The sequence below is a fragment of the Cricetulus griseus genome, chromosome 7 (genome assembly GCF_003668045.3).
Source record: "Cricetulus griseus strain 17A/GY chromosome 7, alternate assembly CriGri-PICRH-1.0, whole genome shotgun sequence".
Lineage (NCBI taxonomy): Eukaryota > Metazoa > Chordata > Mammalia > Rodentia > Cricetidae > Cricetulus > Cricetulus griseus.
Window position 1 is genome coordinate 4,389,544 of NC_048600.1, and position 17,622 is coordinate 4,407,165.

A 17,622-nucleotide genomic window follows, 5' to 3' on the forward strand; every position below is an offset into this window, starting at 1 on the left:
TCCCCCTCAGCAGCGTGCTGACCCTCCCTTGGAGCATCCATCCATTCGTTTTTAAGATTTGTGCCCCTTTGTGTAAGAGTAGCTGACGTCCAATAAAATAAAATGGATAAAAACATTCTGCAGTGCACTATGTAGAAATATTTTTCTGCACACCTGTTGATTTGGTAAGTAACATGGTGTCACAGGATCTGTAGACTATGCTGGCCTCAAAGTCACAGTGATCCATCTGCCTTTGCCTCGTGAGTGCTGGGATTAAAAGCATGCACCACGACCTCCCATCTGCTAATTTTTTTTTTTTAAAGCAAACAAAACTGGTAGTAGAAAGAGCTAGGGACTATGTGAAGCTCCTGTAATTCTTATATAATCTTTCGATGAATGCAAAATGGTGTAGTATGACCCAACTCCAAGATATTTATCCTGTGTAGGGGAAATAAGTGCATACAGAAACTATACCTAAATGTTCCCAGTGGGTCTATTCATAATTACCCAAACTGGAAATGACTTTTTTCCAAAGGTGATTAGTTAAAATGAATGTCGTACAGTCTCATAATAGACTATGACTTAGCAATAAAAAGAAATAACTGCACATAAACTCAACAATGTGGACACTTGTCAAGGGAGTTATGTTGGTTAAAAAATACAATAAGCCGCAAAAGGTTATATACGGCATGATTCCAATAGGTTAGTTCTGGAGAATGCTGGAGTTAGGTCTGTGCCAGGCCTTTTCTTTTAGATCACTAACCAGTTCCCAAATCATACATGGAGACTTACCCTTAGTTATGAAAGCTCTTATTTTAATCTGTTTCTCTTTATCTATGTTTTGCCTCAGGGATTTTTACTTTCTTTCTGCATCTCTCACTTTCACTGCTTCTGTCTGTCTGTCTGTCTGTCTGTCTGTCTGTCTGTCTGGTGGCTGCCTGGCTTCTGGCCCCAGTTGTGTCTCTCTCCTTCTCCTTCATTCTCTCATCTCTTGAGCCTAGATTTCCCCTCCTACTTAACTTCTCTGCCTGCCAGCCTTGCCTCTCCCTCTCCTGCCTAGTTATTGACCATTTAGCTCTTTATTAGACCAATCAGGTGCCTTAGGTAGTCAAGGTGAAACAAATGCAACTCTTGTTTACATAATTAAACATATCTTTGCCTAGATAAAATAATATCCCACAGGCTGGAGGGATGGTTCCTTGGTTAAGAGCACTGACTGCTGTTCCAGAAGACTGTTTCAATTCCCAGAACCCACATGGCAGCTATACAACTGTCTCTAACTCCAAGATCTGGCACCCTCTTACAGACAGACATACATGCAGGCAAAGTACCAATGCAAATGAAATAAAAGTAAATAAATTATTAAAAATAATATTCCACACATAGTTCTTGATTATACAAATAGTTACATCAATATGAGAAATAAAATTATTACAAAACAATTAAAAGTTTAACAAGTTTTAAAGGGCAGCTGGTGTGAGTGAGTGTCCATGGACTGAGGTAGGTTTTCAGAGCTCATGGCAACTATTTCTGCTTAAGCAACAAGATGTAAACTCTGAGGGGGAGGTCCATTGTGAAAATGGACCAAGGCCTGAGTTGACACTGTTGCTGTTTGGAGTGGAGAGGGGATGCCACATTCTTCAAGCTTAATAGGAAATGGACCAGCGGCCTTTGGAGTAGAACTGTCCACAAGTCAGAGAAAATTTATTTTTAATTTTTGGGTGTTAAGTGTGTATTAACCAGGCTCTGGGATAATATAACAATGAACCTCAGGTCCTGAGCCCATGGAGCCAATATTCTTAGTGGGATGAATAAGTTGGTGGAGGGAAACATTTCAGTTAATTGTGTTATAAAAACACTGGTGTGTGTGTGTGTGTGTGTGTGTGTGTGTGTGTGTGTGTGTGTGTGTGTGAGTCTGTGTGTGGTTTATGCTTGTATGTGCATGTGTGTGATACGTGTATAGTGTGTGTATATATGTGTGTGTTTGTGTGTGCATGGTGTGTGTAGTATGTATAGTGTGTGTGTTGTGTGTGAGAGTATGTGTATATATAGTGTATATATTGAGTGTGTATAGTGTGTGTGTATGTATGGTGTGTGTATGGTGTGTATAGTGTGTATAGTGTATGTGTTTGTGTGTGTGTATGTATGGTGTGTGCATATGTATGGCATGTATAGTGTGTGTGTATGTATGGTGTGTATAGTGAGTGTGTATAGTGTATGTGTATGTGTGTGTGTGTGTTGGGAGATTGTTTACAATGAATAGTCAGGGAGGCTCTCTAAGGGAAGCAACACCAAGGGGTAAGCATTGAGGATGTCAGCTTTTGCCTAAGTCCTTCCCATGAAGGAAGTTCAGAAAGGGAGTTAGCAGACAACACATCAATTACCCACAGCACTAACAAAAAGTCTGACTACACCCATTAAGTTGATTTCATAGTCACTTAAAATCTAGGCAATTTGAAATAAAATAGTCTGAGCACACCCTATGGCAGATGTTGTGGGCAAGTTCTTAATCTGTCTTGGCTTCTACTTTTGCCAAATGACATTGGTGTGGTCCAGACCATTCCCTGACTTCAGCTCACTGGCTCATTCTAGAAATGAAGAACCAGACAGCAGGCTTTTGAAAGTAACGTACTTTTCCACAATGCCTTTAAAAATACAAATTACCGTGGATCCTACTTGGGCATGCCTCTAACCCTAGCACTCAGAAACAGAGGCAAGAGTTCAAGGCCATTCTCCCACTCATATTGAGTTTGAGGATTGTCTGAGCTGCATGAGACTCTCTCTCAGGAACAAAAATAAAATAAAATCAAAAAGTATGTTCTAATGATCTGTGGGATTCTGTAATGTGGTGTGTACCTAAAGTCTCCAAGTTGATTATATGATAGAAAAAAAAAAATAGTCACCAAATCACAGTAGAGTTGCTGAGAAGGGGTGGCCTGGAGTGGGGCTGGGGGATAATGCATCCTCTGCTGGTGAGCAGCCTGTGAGTGGGGCTTCTCTTCCCGGAATTTGCTTTGTTGCTTCACCCACACAGTTCCTTGGGACAGCAGGCATCAGGTTACATCCCACTCATAGAGGCCTCAGGGAAATCTGTGCTGATAAAGTGTGGGACACTCTGCACTCTCTTTCTATTCTCTTGGCTTATGTCTCACTGCTGTCCTCATGTAGTCAGGCTAAAGGGCCACCTTTGTTCTCTTACCATCTTCTCAGACATCATCATTTTAATTTAAGTCTCTGTTTCCTCAGTGTCCACAGACACACAGTAAATCTAGCTTCTCTCAGCTTGGCCTTGACACTAGACAAAGTGGTGGAAGAAAGGGGTTGATGTTTTTCTGTGTTTTACAATGTGGCTTCCAGGAACCAGCTGCTATAGAAACAAGGTGAGCCCATTTGTCCCCTCTTCCAAGCTCTTTCATATCCCCAACCTTGTTCTATTGTTTCTCTGTTGGCAATACCAGCATGTTTCTCAAGACAGCGAAAAGTTAACACAATTTAGCTTTTGGTTTGCTGTCTCTAGTTCTATCCTACTCCTTGGAATGTAGATCTGTGTATCTGGTGCCCAGCTAGAACAGAGCTGGGGAAAACAGATGAGGCCACTCTGGATCCTTCCTCCAATCCTTCCCCTGACAGTCTGAGAACTGCCAACATAGGAGTAATGTCTCCAAGATGGCTTCTTCTTTCAGGGATAAGCATGAAGCCTTGACCTAAGGACATGTGGGAGGATGGTGAGCAGTTGAGTGTGGTTTCTCATCTGCCTGGGATCCTCCACCCCAGGTTTCTCCACTCTTTCCCCTATTCCATAGGCTTGACTCATCCTGACCCGGCTTTCACCTACAGATAAGCCAACACCCCCATTTGGAAAATAAGCTCAAGTCCAAAGAACAAAGCATGAGAGAGAAATAGCTATGTTTAAATTGAATTTTCAAGAGCTCAAGTCTCTCAAACACTGCCATCACAAGTTGGACATTTTTCTGAGTTGTTCTTCTGATATGGTGGCTCCACAGCCATTTTAAATGACATCAGAGGTCAACTAAGTATGACCTATGAACCAAATCCAATCTACCACCTGTGTTTATACAGCTTGTGTGCTATGAGTAGTTTTACATTTTTAAATGGTTGAAAGAAATCAAGAGACAAATAATATTTCATGACACAAGAACATGTTATGAAATTCAAATTCTTATATCTGTGAATAAAACTAGCTGGAACACAGCCACATTAATTTGTTCTTTTATTGCTCATGGCTGCTTTCATGGTACAATGGCAGGGTTCAGTAGCTATGACAGATACCACATGGCTTGCAACTCCTAAAATATTTACTATGTGGCCTTTTGCAGAAAAAGCTTGTCAACCTGGTCTACACGATCAACTTCTCAAGGCACTGACTAATAGGGATAGCAACCTCTTGAAGCTTGAAAGCACTTTTTTGGCTGGGAAAGCACTTCCATGTGATTGTTTCTGCCTGTGTCTTGGCTGGCCTTGGACTGTGCTAGCATCTTGACAAGCTGATGCTGCCTCACAGAGAGAGACAAGCCCGAAAAGCCAAGATCCCCAAAGGAGGCACCAGGCAACAGAAATACGTCAATCATGTTTTTCAAAAGGGCAATATTCCAGACTCTTTGAAAATGCTGGCATTGTATCATAAACTGAGGAACACAGCAACTAGAAGTCAGAATTCAGACCCATGTGTTGTGAAAATAGCTTTAAAGCAAGTTGAAGGAAGGTTGTGGCTTGGAATCGTGAAGGTTTTTTTCTTCTTCTTGATTCTCTCTGATTATTAGGACTAAATTCTTACTTTATTCTATTTTTAACTAATGAATAATTTTATACATATTATATATGTAAGGCTTTGGCTTATTGTTTATTGGTTAGGGGTCACCTCTGTAACTACATATCCATCATCTTCAAACTCTTTTCATTTCTTTATGGTGAGTACATTCAAAGTCCTCTTTTCTAATCTTAAAATAGTTGATGTTGCTTGTAGAAACTGAGACTAGAGTAGCAATAACCAGCAGCTGGGGAGAGTAGCAAAGAGAGGGTGATGGGAAGAGGTCAGTCAGTATGCACAATGCTGAAGCAAGGAGACATAGTTCCTGGTATTCTACGAGCGCCATGATTTTATAGCTTCTGTGGTTGGCTATAGCTTCAAAATTCTTGCATGTAATCTAAAATACTATCAAATATGTTTGAATCCTTTCATCACAAGGGATACCCTGAACTGTGTTTTGGAGAATTCTCATATGTGCTTACAGTTGTCAAATACAATATAATTTTATATACAGTCAGGGCGTCCAGCCTATTATTTATTCAACATCTAATTCATGTTTTTGAATGTTGTTAGGCACTGTTATAAAGTGTTATGAAACTGAACATTACAAAGACAAGCATATACACTGACTCAGAGCTGCCTTTTCTATTTGAAGAAACACATTTAGACATCCCCAACCCAGTTTGATGAATGTTTAAGAAGAGATATGTCTTAAGAGCTTTGGGAACAATGACGAAGAAACACCAAGAGCTTGGGGGAGAGGGTGGTTAGGAAAGGCTCCAGCAAGAAAGTGCCATGGTGTCATTTGAGCTTAGCTGAAGAAGACACATCCTCAGCAGTTGACCAGAGAGATATAGTGTTGGGGTGAGAAGGAAGGCAGGAAGGTCGTGGACAGCTTCTGGGGAACCCAGTGGCATAACTCTAGAATCCCAGTGTACACTGCAGTTCTGCTACCTTATTTGCTAAAAAGAGTCTTGAGTATAGGCCATATGGATTCCGTGTAGTCCCGGTCATCCTGGAACTCACTCTGTAGACCAGGCTGTCCTCTAACTCAGAGATCTGCCTGCCCCTGCCCTCCTGAGTGCTGGGATTAAAGACTACCATGGCCTGGCTTCTGTATGGACTTTTTAAGGCTCTTCATAAATGTTTGAGTCCTAAGATTAATTGGCACATTCTACATGGTTTGCTTTCTTAGAAACATGAAAAGAAAAATTTAAAAGGGGCTGTTTGCGGGGGTCTACAGAAGGGATTAACGATTAAGATATATTTAGTCATATGCACATACTTATCCTAAGGGAGAGAGGAAAGGATGAAGGAAATGTTTGTATGAGGAAAAGTTCTGGGAAGGAGGAAGTCAAGATGTCAGCTATTTCGGGGACATGGTACCAAATTTCATGGGGCTCGTGTAATGTGGGTTTAAGAACTTGCTTTGTATCTTATGTTCAGATTCCATCTTGTGTGAACTTGTTGTTAACCTCTAACGATTTTAAGTGAGTGTTTACTCCTAAGAACAATGAGCTTTATAAAGCCTCAGGTTCCCAGAACAGGCTAAGTATTCAAGCAAACAGTGCATGTTAAAACCTTAGTGCAGTAATCGCAGCAGAGAAGCACAGAACAAAACACTAGCTGCCACAGCTAGAGTAATAATTACCAGGAATATTAGGTCTAGATACTGGGGAAGCAACATCACAAAATTTCTAACTACATTTGCCAATGGAGATTTGAAAATTCTACATGGAAAAGAAATATTCCAACCATAGTACTGAGAACTAATCCATCTCTCCCATGGCCTTCAAACTGCATTCTCAGACTCTCAGAAGGTATTTAGAGGTTCATGGGAAGCCTGGGGATCATTCTGGATCATAACTGGGCTCCAAGTAATCTGCTTGTCCTTCCTTTTTCCCCCTTCACAGCAGGCTGCCCTTGAACTTGTTACTGTGCTCCTGCCTCAACCTCTCAGTGCTGGGATTGCATTCATGAGCCACTGAAATCAATGCTTGGTTCATCCCCAGTTATTTTTCTTCTATGTGGAATTAAAAAAAAAAACATATGTGGAGAAAATAAAAGATTTGTGAATGTAATTACAATTATGTAAATGCGCAGGCATCTCCCAAGCAACATGGAGTTTATTATGTACCTTCTCTTCTTTTTCTTTCCAAAGTTAATTTAGATGTGCCTTAGCTCATCCCTCTTCAAATCCATTAACATGCAGAGTTATGTAAATTTAGTATTTGTCAGAACGAATGCCACTGATAATTGTACTTTAATATCTGAAAGAATAAAACAGAACATTTACATCCTAAAATTAATAGGACTAATCAGAGCTTTATAATGGGATACATTATTCCGCCATCTTTTTCTATACAAATGCCTTTATTTCACCTGCAAAAGCAAGCAACTCCATATATCTACTATAAGACTACTCTATATAACACTCTTTAATGGAAAACTAGGTAACATGTAAGAAAAGAGTAGTAACATAATCAGAGAGACAGAAATATGTAGAAAGCAATGAGAATATGTCACAAACATGGTTAATATGTAACTATTGCAACTGTCATCTTAAAACTGAAAATGTGGGTGCTCTGTAATGTCAACTAGAAAATGTAGCTCTGGCTGTCCTAGAACTCACTACGTAGACCAAGCTAACCTTGAACTCATAAGAGATTGGCCTGTCTCTTGTCTCCCAAGTGCTTGGATTAAGGGTGTGTTCCACCACACCCGGTCCTATGTCAATGTTAACTATAGTTTAAAAACAAAGATAGTTTGAAAGTAAAGGGATAGAGGCAGTTGTATTATGCTAGTTAAAAGAACTCTGCAATAGATATATTAATTTGAGAAGCACCAACAAGAATAAAATTAGATAAAGATGGACATAATTGTGAAAGGGTCAAATATCCAAGAATGTGTGCATGAATCTAAGTGAATCTAACAATGGTGTCAAAGACATCAAGGAGAAGCTTTTATAGCCCTTTAAATGGTACTTTTAAGGCTGGGAAAATGGCTCAGTGGGTAAGAGTGAGGACCTGAGTTCAAATCTCTAGAACCCATATAAAACTGGACATGGTAGCACTTGACTATAACCCCAGCATATCACTATGTTGTTCTCTGGCCTCTTTAAGTATATATCTGTATGTATACTCCTATTTACTCTCTCTCTCTCTCTCTCTCTCTCTCTCTCTCTCTCTCTCTCTCCATACTCAACAAAAGTATACATAAAATGTTGCTTTCATAGTACCTTTTCCATACTATGTCTAAGTACATTTTGTAAACATACCTTAATTGCTGTATTGCTTAATAGTAAATAAAGCTGTTAGAAACTCATTGCTAAAGCGACACTAGCAATGATTTGGCTTGAACTGATATCTGTGGATTACTCCATCTAACACAGCACAGTGCACTGTTGTTTTTTAGGTCACATGGAACATTCACCAAGAGAGACCTAAATCCAAGTTATAAAAAATATTTTAAAAATTAAAAATAAAACCATACAATATGGAAATCAGCCTATAGGAAATCAAGAGGAAGATAGCTCTAAAAAAACAAAAAACAAAACTCTAAGCTGGACAGTGGTGGCACACACTTTTAATCTCAGCACTCAGGAGGCAGAGGCAGGTAGGTAGATCTCTGTGAGTTCGAGACCAGCCTGGTCTATCGAGCGAGTTCTAGGACAGGCTCAAAAGCTACACAGAGAAATCCTGTCTCAAAAAAACAAAACAAAACAAAACAAACAAACAAAAACAAAAAAAAACCAAACCAAAACCAAACTCTAAAGGAGATGCATCAAGTGACGTTTTAAAATATTTTGAACCAAATGAAATAAAACACCAAAAAAATCTGTGGGATGCAATAAAAAGAATTACAGAGAAGGCTGGAGAGATGCTCAGTTGTCAAGAGCACGCGATGCTCTTGCAGAGGACCTGGTTTGGGTTTCCAGCATCTATATTGGGTTGCTTACAGCTATCTGTAATTCCCATTCCAGGGAAGCCTCTGTGGGCACCAGATAAGCATATGGATACATGAAGGCAAACACACATAAAATAAATGAATCTTAAAAAAAAGAATTAGAAATTTACAAGTTTTGGTGCATTCATTAAAAAATAAAGACCCCAAATCAGTAACTAGGTTCTACCAATAGCCTTACAGACAGCAACCTAAATACACAAGGGGAAAGGAAACAACAGAAATTACAGCAGAACCAATGAAGTTTCCACTTTATAAATTAAGGCAATTTCAAATGACTTAAGTCTTAAAGGACAATCCTAAAAAAAGATTTTCATTGCAGGCCAATAATAAGGATTAAAATGATATCTACAGAGAGGATCATAGCCTTTGGCTTTTAAGTGTTGCTCAAAATTATCTGTCATTTGTCAAACTCAAATATGAGCACAAGGGAACTAACTGCACACTTTGTATGGTTGTGTCCCAGTGGGACATGCTGACCTGGAATACCTACTCGGTAAGTCCCCTCCTCTAGACTGCCCTTGTGATTTCTCTCCTGTGCCACCTACCCCCAACCGCCCCCATCTCTAGGGGCTGGAGGACTCACCAGGGAGTGCTTAGCTCAAATATACCTGGTCTTTTTAGTTTGGTGTGATCCAGCTTACTGCAATGGAGAAACCTACTATGGGATGCAGAATACCTGTTAGTGACAAATGGAGGAAAACCTCTCAGGGCAGTGTTATCCTGGGAGATGCTAAGAAATGACACTCACAGGTATGGACTCTAGAATCCAGTCTGACAAGACCAAGGCGTTTCTGCCCTTACGTGTCCCCAACACACCCATCAGTCCCTAGCCCATATTTGTAAGAAGTGCTCATTATAATCAACTCATTTTCTACATTTCCAAAAGTATTTTTTTAACCTGGTGCTTGCTCTGCAGCAGGTTTCATTCTTTTTGCTTTGGATGTGAGATTAAAGATGAAGATGCGTGGTTTCCCTTTGGCTCTAGACTACCTCTGAAGATAAATGAACACAACCTGGTCCCGAATGCTGAGTTACTTGCTAAAGGTGGAGTTGAGGTAAGAAAACTCTTACCTCAACAGTTTTCTCTCACCATCTCATTCCAAGCTATCTGCTTGTGACCCCTGGCTCTGGCAGTTTGCGTGTGACTTATCTAACCTCAATTTGTTTTCAATCATCTGGACAATGGGATCAAAGAGCCTGAATGTATAAAGCACTCTGGGGGGAGTTCTTTCCTTGAATTCCTTCCAAGTTCCCCACAGCTGATGAGAAGCTGATAGTTCACTCTAAGAATTCTGAACAGTTCTGAGACTCAGTTACAAACACGTGTGGGGCACATTCCAGTGCAGTGGTGTGTGAGAGGGGGCACCTCTCCTGAGGCTCGCATGGAGCCCTGTGTGTGTGTGTTACCAAGCACTTCTGAGACACTGGACAGAAAGAGCCCATCTGCTGAGCATTTCCAAAGACATCCGTTAAACAAGCAGGAACTAGGGAGACAGTCAATGTGTTTTGCTAAGTTCCTGTGTGTGAGTCACTTTAGCGGGGAATCAGGGGTGTGAAGTAGAAAGCAAGAGGGGGCATGTGAGGGTATAGGGAGCCAGAAGAATGTCTGTTCCTCAGGGAGAGAGACTGGGAAGATGTCGCCCATTTGGAAGTGCCAGTTGTTACTATTTTTATTTTGTTGTTGTTTTGAGACAGGGTTTCTCCGTACCTTTGTAGTCTGTCCTGGAACTCCCTCTGTAGACCAGGCTGGCCTTGAACTCACAGGGTCCACCTGTCTCTGGTGCCAATTATTTCATGCGTATTTATTTACCCTTTCAGCAAAATCCTTCATGGTAGAGATTTGCGCCCACACTTTTCAGAGAGCTGAAGAGTCAGTCACCCAAGTTCATCCAGGTTCACCCAAGTTCAACGCAAGGTCTGGATTTGAGTCAGGTTCCAGTCTGGTGTGGCCCTTTCTCCTTAGTACTGCACTGCCATTCCCTAGAAGCCCATAATTCTCAGAGATTGATGGACTTTAGTGATAAAGCAATATGTTCCTATGTTCTATGCTCTTGATCCTACCTACTACCTGACCCTAATAGAGAAACAACATCCTGTAGGCAGCCTTGATTATCCTTGCACCAGTCAGTATGGTGACATCTTGGCCAGCATAAATGCTCTCAACATGTCATCAGACTTTAGCTGACAGCCCGTGTTTGCCAGCTCCGTGTTGCCTACCCCTGGCTCTGTTTCTCTGTAGCAGGAATCTAAGAGTTGGTGTCCTGTGGTATGATGTGAGGGTTACATCCAGGAACTTTGGCACTGCTGCCTGTTCTGGCTTAGCTCTATGCCTGCCATCACTGCCTGCCAACATGGATACAAATGCAGCAGGAGGCTTGCAAGTGAAACAGCTTTCTTCACCTGCCCTTGGACAGGGCATCAAGAAAATGCCAGTCAATCAGTCTGTGGCTCCCAGCCTTAACTTCTTTGACAAGCGGGAGCTCTTACTGGGTCTATCTAGTCCATGCCCCTCAGGACTCCTGTGGAAGTGGAAGGCGGCAAGAGTGAAGTGAGTACCTGTCACAAACAAGACTGCACTCAAAGATAACAATTATTATTTGGGCACCTACCAGGGTTGGAAAAGCATACTTCTGTTTGCCACTTAATGTTATGTGAACCCTGAGAGCTGGAGGCAAGAGGCACAAGTCTTGTTTGAGGCCATGCAGAATCATGACTATGAATCTCTGGGTGGTGCTACTGCAGGGGTGTTGTGCTTCTCTCTGATGATACGGCAGGTACTTCTGTGATGAGATATCCGCCCCTCTCTAGTATAGGCATTCCTGTATCTTCAAGTTGAGTCGTACTGGACAGTTCCTGTGAGTGTGTCAAGCTAGGTCATGCTATTCATACCCACCCCCACATCCTCATTTCTCTTAAGTCTTAGTTGGCATTTCTCTGCTGCTGTGTTCAGAGCTAGTATATGTACTCATCACCTCTGTTGATCAGCTACTGTGTCACAAATGCTCTCAACATGTCATTGTTGCTGTGTTGTGATACAAATGGGACTGCTTGGGATGTAATGAGCAAGACACAGTTACTGCTCCCCAGTGGACCTATGAACACCATGGTGGTAGCAGAAGTATGGGCTACTCCTGACTCTAACTGAATGAACAAGAGCTTAATCAATTGCTCAAAAATCTTACAGCCCGCCTTAGCTCTCTTCTACCCTACTCCAATCCCCCAAGATCTTATTTTTTGAGCAATTTTTTTACATACCCCTTTACCATATGTTAAATTAGCACATGCATTTGAATATATCCATGCAAACGGAGGCCTTTTTTTTTTTTTTTTACCCTATCCCATCAATGTGTCTGTCCACTCCCAGTGTGTCTTTGAGGACTGTAGTTTTACACATTTTATTTTCACTATCTAGTCTCTGTAGTTCTTCTTGTGTGTTTTCCACCTGAAACTTAAAACAGAGACAGTCTTGGTTAGTTCTTGCTTTGAAATTGCAGGGCATACATAATCTATAGAATGTTGTCTTTCTTGTCAAAGTATAGTATGTCTTTCTGTTTGCTCAAACCTTTGGAGTCCTTCAATTTTTGCTATCCTGTTGTTATTCTTAGATATTTGATTTTGTTTAGGTTATGCTAACTGAAGCATTATATGCCAGGCTCTTCTAACTGGCTGCCATCTGTTTGCGATGGCTACTATTTTATACATTATTAATGAACCCTGTTATAGTTGAACATAGTTTTGCAGTTGGTCCCTCAGGTTTTCCACACATATAAGAATCAGAATGGTATTTATTGCACTCTATGGAATGTTATTCTCTACTTCATTAGTTGTTTTGCTCATCAGAGCAAATACCTCTAGGACATTATTACATCGTAACAGTAGTGACACTGTCATCATGTTCTGTACCTAGCTCCTAGCTTCTGTGTAAGTGCTTCTCAAGGTTTTTGTTCTTCAGCATGGTGAATTATATTAAGAAAATATCTGTTTATTTTCTCATGAAGAATTTTTGAAATCAAGATCAAGTTTTCTCTTTTTTTGCTTGTATGTGTATACATGCTCACATATATATGTATACACACACACACACAAACACACACACACACACACACACACACACACACACACACACACACACACACGAGGCCAGAGGTTATTGGGGATCTTCCCCACATTCTCCATGTATTTTTAAACAGGGTCTCTACTGCACCTGAAGCATACTGATTCTTCTAGTCTAGCAGAGCAGAGATCTCCAGGGTTTCAGTCTTTCCTCTGTCTCTCCTGTGCAAGGATTATAGATGTGCACCAACATGCCTGGCTTTTTATGTGGGGGCTGGTGATCCCCACACTTGCATAGCAAGCACTTACCAACCTAGCCGTCTTCCTACCCCTACTATGTTTTATAATTGTGTATATTTTCTCATGAACATTTTAGTATGGTATTAATATCCATAATTTATAAAGAAACAAATCTAAGTGTACTAGGGAATGTTAATGTTTTAATTCAACATCAATAGATTTGGAATCTGGAGGGCCAGCAAGATGACCTAGCCAGTAAAAGCATTTGCTGTACTGTCACCACTCTGAAGGCAGTGGGACCTGGGAGAAGGAGCCGATACACAAGGATCACGCAACAGCCAACTCAACTCAGAGTCTCAGACAATGTCTACTCCGAAGGGTTGAGAACTCCTATGAGTAGAGTTCTCATGCTTGTCTTGAAAAACCAAAAAAAAAAAAATGTATTTCCACAAAAGCCTAGTTTAAGCATTTAATTGAATAACAGCAGCAAGCAATAACAAGTAATTGAAGTAAACTCCCTCTGCTACGCTGGGGAGGAGCAGGAAACACACTCCAAGAACAATTCTGTGTTTTTGAAGAAACTGAGGTCACTCTTGTCTTGCTTGCTTGCTTGCTTGGAGTGTTCTCACAAACACTCAAAATTCTTACATGACTCCATTCCTGGACCATGTTCTGATACTGTGCGAGACCCAAGACTAAGTTTGTTCCCTGGAATCCGTGTGAAGGTGGAAAGAGAGAACCAACTCCATAAAATTGCCCTCTGACTTCACACACACACACGCTATGGCATACATACATTTGCACTTAAGCACACATAATAATAGTAAAAATTAAAATGTAAGTTAAAAATATTTGGAAGCTGAGTATAGCAGCACACATCTATAAAACTAGTACTCAGGGGACCAAGACAAGAGAAGTATGAGTTTAAGCCCAGCTTGGACTACATTGTGTGACTTTGTCTCAAAAAATGAACAAACAAAACAAAACAATAACAAAACCAACCAAACAAAGACAAAGTTTCGAGAATGTGGGTTTAGAGCATTCTAATATTACATAGCACCATATAAAATGTTTTAATTGTCACCTATAATTTAATCTTTGCGAATGCAGAATATCTTTGGGGATCTTGACTGCTTCTGGATAATTGATGGCTGTTGGTTATTTTATTGATTGATAGAAGGTCTTTTGAGAATCAGTCCCTGCAAGGCCCACGTTCTCCTCTGAAAAAGTCTGGTTTTTATGCCTGGGCTTCCTTTCTGTCTTTCAGACAGTTCTAAGGAAGCAGCTAGAACTGAGTTTCCTAGAACTCACTATCCTTGTCATTTAGCATCAAACTGTGATGTTGTTAGGGGTGTAGGGTTGGACAGTCTATCCTAGAAGCAACCTTTACAAATCATGTCTAGCACAGGTAATGTCTTGGCTGAAATTAGATCTTTTTGGAAATGACAAGGTAGGAACTGGCACATCTCCAGGAAGATCAGGCAAGGGATGGGAGGCATCCAGACCTCATAAACCACTGCCTAGCTTCAGCACAGTGGTGACTTCCTGTCAGTACCCCTGCCAGAGCATCCCCAAGGAGACTCTAAAAAGTGAAGAAACATCAGTATTCTTCACCATCTTTAAAAGCAAAAAAAGAGAGCTGGAGGTGTAAACACCTCAATTCAGTATTCCTTTTATCTGGGTTTCTATAAATTTTTACTCACCCAAGACATGTGTTCTTTTAAAATTAATAGGTGCAGTGAAAAACTCAAAACAATACACTGACTATTCAATAGAGATAAGACGCAGGCCAAATGAGGTTTGTTTTACATTGTTGACAAGGGCAGGGGGTTGGGGAGGAACCTCAGAATGTCCTAGGGATGGAATTTTGGGTTCCCACAAAATAACTGCTTGGAAGTATAGAACAAATTTTACGCCAGACTGAATTGCTCAAAAGGAAAAGGGCAAGATCAACTTTAAAAGTACTTTTTGGTCAGTGTAAGAGCACATAGTCAAGGTAAACGGAGTTGCCTTTTAATACCTAGGGAAAATAAATTCGTGTTCTTATGGACGAGATAACAATTCAGCAAGACATGTAACTAAATACCAAAACAAGGAGTCTGGAGAATGCTCTGAGAGGCCACAGCACAAACTGATGGCTGGGATTGTATCAACAGGGTTCCTGTGTGTGTGACTGAGCAGCAAAGTTTGGTATCACAGGTTCCATTTCCTGGCAAACAAGACTTTTTAAAATCTTGTTTGGTAATCTCAACCCAAGATAGGAGGGAAGGAAGAGCTGCTAGTTAATGTATCAACAAGAGTGAAACGTCAAGAGAAAGGAACCAGTTTTCTAGTAACCGACAATGATACTCTATGGTTCTACTGGCTGTAGACTTCATCAGAGTTTGACACTGAACTAACCAGCACAACTGAGTCCAGGAGGAAGATGCTTAGAGCACAGGAAATTGTGTTCAACACCAACAACCAGGAATGTGTGCAGGAAAGGACACAGGCACAGCGCAGCCACTACCATGTGTAAAGACTGAGCACATGGACCAACCAGAATACACACGTTTCTGATTAGAGTGCAAGACGGTGCAAGGATTTGAAAAGCAGTTTGGCTGCTTTTTATGAAGCTATAATGCATACTCATATGAGAGACAGCAGCACCTCTCCTAGCTTTTCACTGTCTTCCACTTATTCATTCAATAAAACATGCCTGCAGGAGAACCCACCAACCAAGCAAACAAAACACCCAAATCTGCCAAAAAGCCAGTGCCTGAAAATTCAAGTCAGCTTTCCATAGCTCCGAACCACAAGGTGAAACAAATTTGGTGTTTTCAAGCCAGAAATACCCCCAAATGGAATAAAACTTACACATCTCTCAGTCATATATAAATCTCAAAAGTGTGCTCGGCAAAAGAGCCATGTTTAGGGGGACAAGACCTTGTATGGAGACCTAGCTATTGGTGGTCACTACATGTCTCATAGGCCTGTGCATCCTGAAGTGGTTCCACTCTGAACAAATGTCCAGCCAGGTAACCTGGAGGAAGGCCAGGGGACAATGTGGAGTTACTGTACTCCACATCCCAGCAAATTGCTCTTTGTAAAGAAAGGAGGCTGAATGGGTTTGGGAGAACCCAGATAAACTTCTACTTCGATCCTAAATTCTCTGGCCAATTTCAAAGCATGTTTGGGTGGGGATTTGCAAATGTTAGACAGAACATAATTTCAAGCATGCTATGAAGTATAAATTACAGTTAAGTAGCAGTGAAAATGCATGTTTATGTGAAATGAAAAGGGACACAAAGTATAGCTGAGAAACATCTCATGGAGAAATCATCACTATCAGGGACAAGTGAGTTGTTCCCTAAGAGGTAGGACACCTTGTGGGCCATTCTTATGACTTTATCTCATATGGCCACCAACGTCTCTTTTCAAAGTTCCCCTTAAACTTGTCCTTTCCAGTGAACTACTCCCACGGGAGACACTTGTTATATTCTTGGCTAAGTTAACAATGATATAAATTTCAAGACCCTTTGTTTGTTTGTTTGTTTATTGTTTTTAGCTGCTTTAATTTTGGGAAAAGTAGAAACAAAGTAAAGGGAAATAGATTTAATCTCTAAGGATATTAATCCTAGGTGGGTTGAAATGGAATATATAACTTTGATATGATTTATTTCAGTGCTGTCCAAACCAATGTTGGAAATCAGGCCCCTGGGTCTACTTCCTTGCTTTTATGAACTAGGTGTATGACTTCATCAAATCTAAGTTTTGTTCCATCCAGTTTCCCTCCCCTATCCCAGGGGCTGACAGTTTTGCTGTATCATTCGATGTGACCGGCAAGTTCTTATACTTCTCTTTGCACCACCTCAGCTTTGCTGTCACTTGCTTGGCCTCTGACTTTCTAGTCCTCTGTGTCCCTGCCCTGCCCTTTGATTGTCTTTCCCTCTGTGCCTGTTCTCTGCCCCTCTCCTGTCAGAGCACAGCCAAGGACCACAGTGGCTCTCTACTTTCCCTTTTAACACCCTGGATTTGTTTTATTTGGTTTTACTAATGTTAAATGAGCACATATTGACAGAAACTATGAAGGTATATGACAATGACCTTTGTTGTCACTTTGGTTGGGCTTGAAGAAGACACAGAAAAGCGTTCTGTCATTTTGAGGTGGGTTAGATCACAACTGATGACGTGGGTCATAAGGTTTTATGGAGGGGCCATTCATCACCAAGCGAGCAGTCTCTCTCTCCCCCCCCCCCGTGTGTGTGTGTGTGTGTGTGTGTGTGTGTGTGTGTGTGTGTGTGTGTGTGTGTGTGTTGGGGGGTGGGATTTATTCCCATAGGGACTAAGACCAAGCAGTTGGGCAGGAGTACCAGAAAGCTTCCGGGTAATTGATTAATCCAGTGTGTCCGGCATGCAGACAGTTGTGTACACAGTGAGGCAACCATGGAGGTCTGTTGGAAGGACAGCTGAGCAGAAGCATGGGGTACTGGCCTTTAAGTGGAGGATACCATGGAAAAGACCACAGGATATTGATATCAGTCTGTCATTTGTTTCATTATCCTCCCAAGAAAAAAGCTTCAGGAGGAAGGTTTGGAGAGTTGAGGAGGATGGTGTGTATATGGGTTTCCTACATA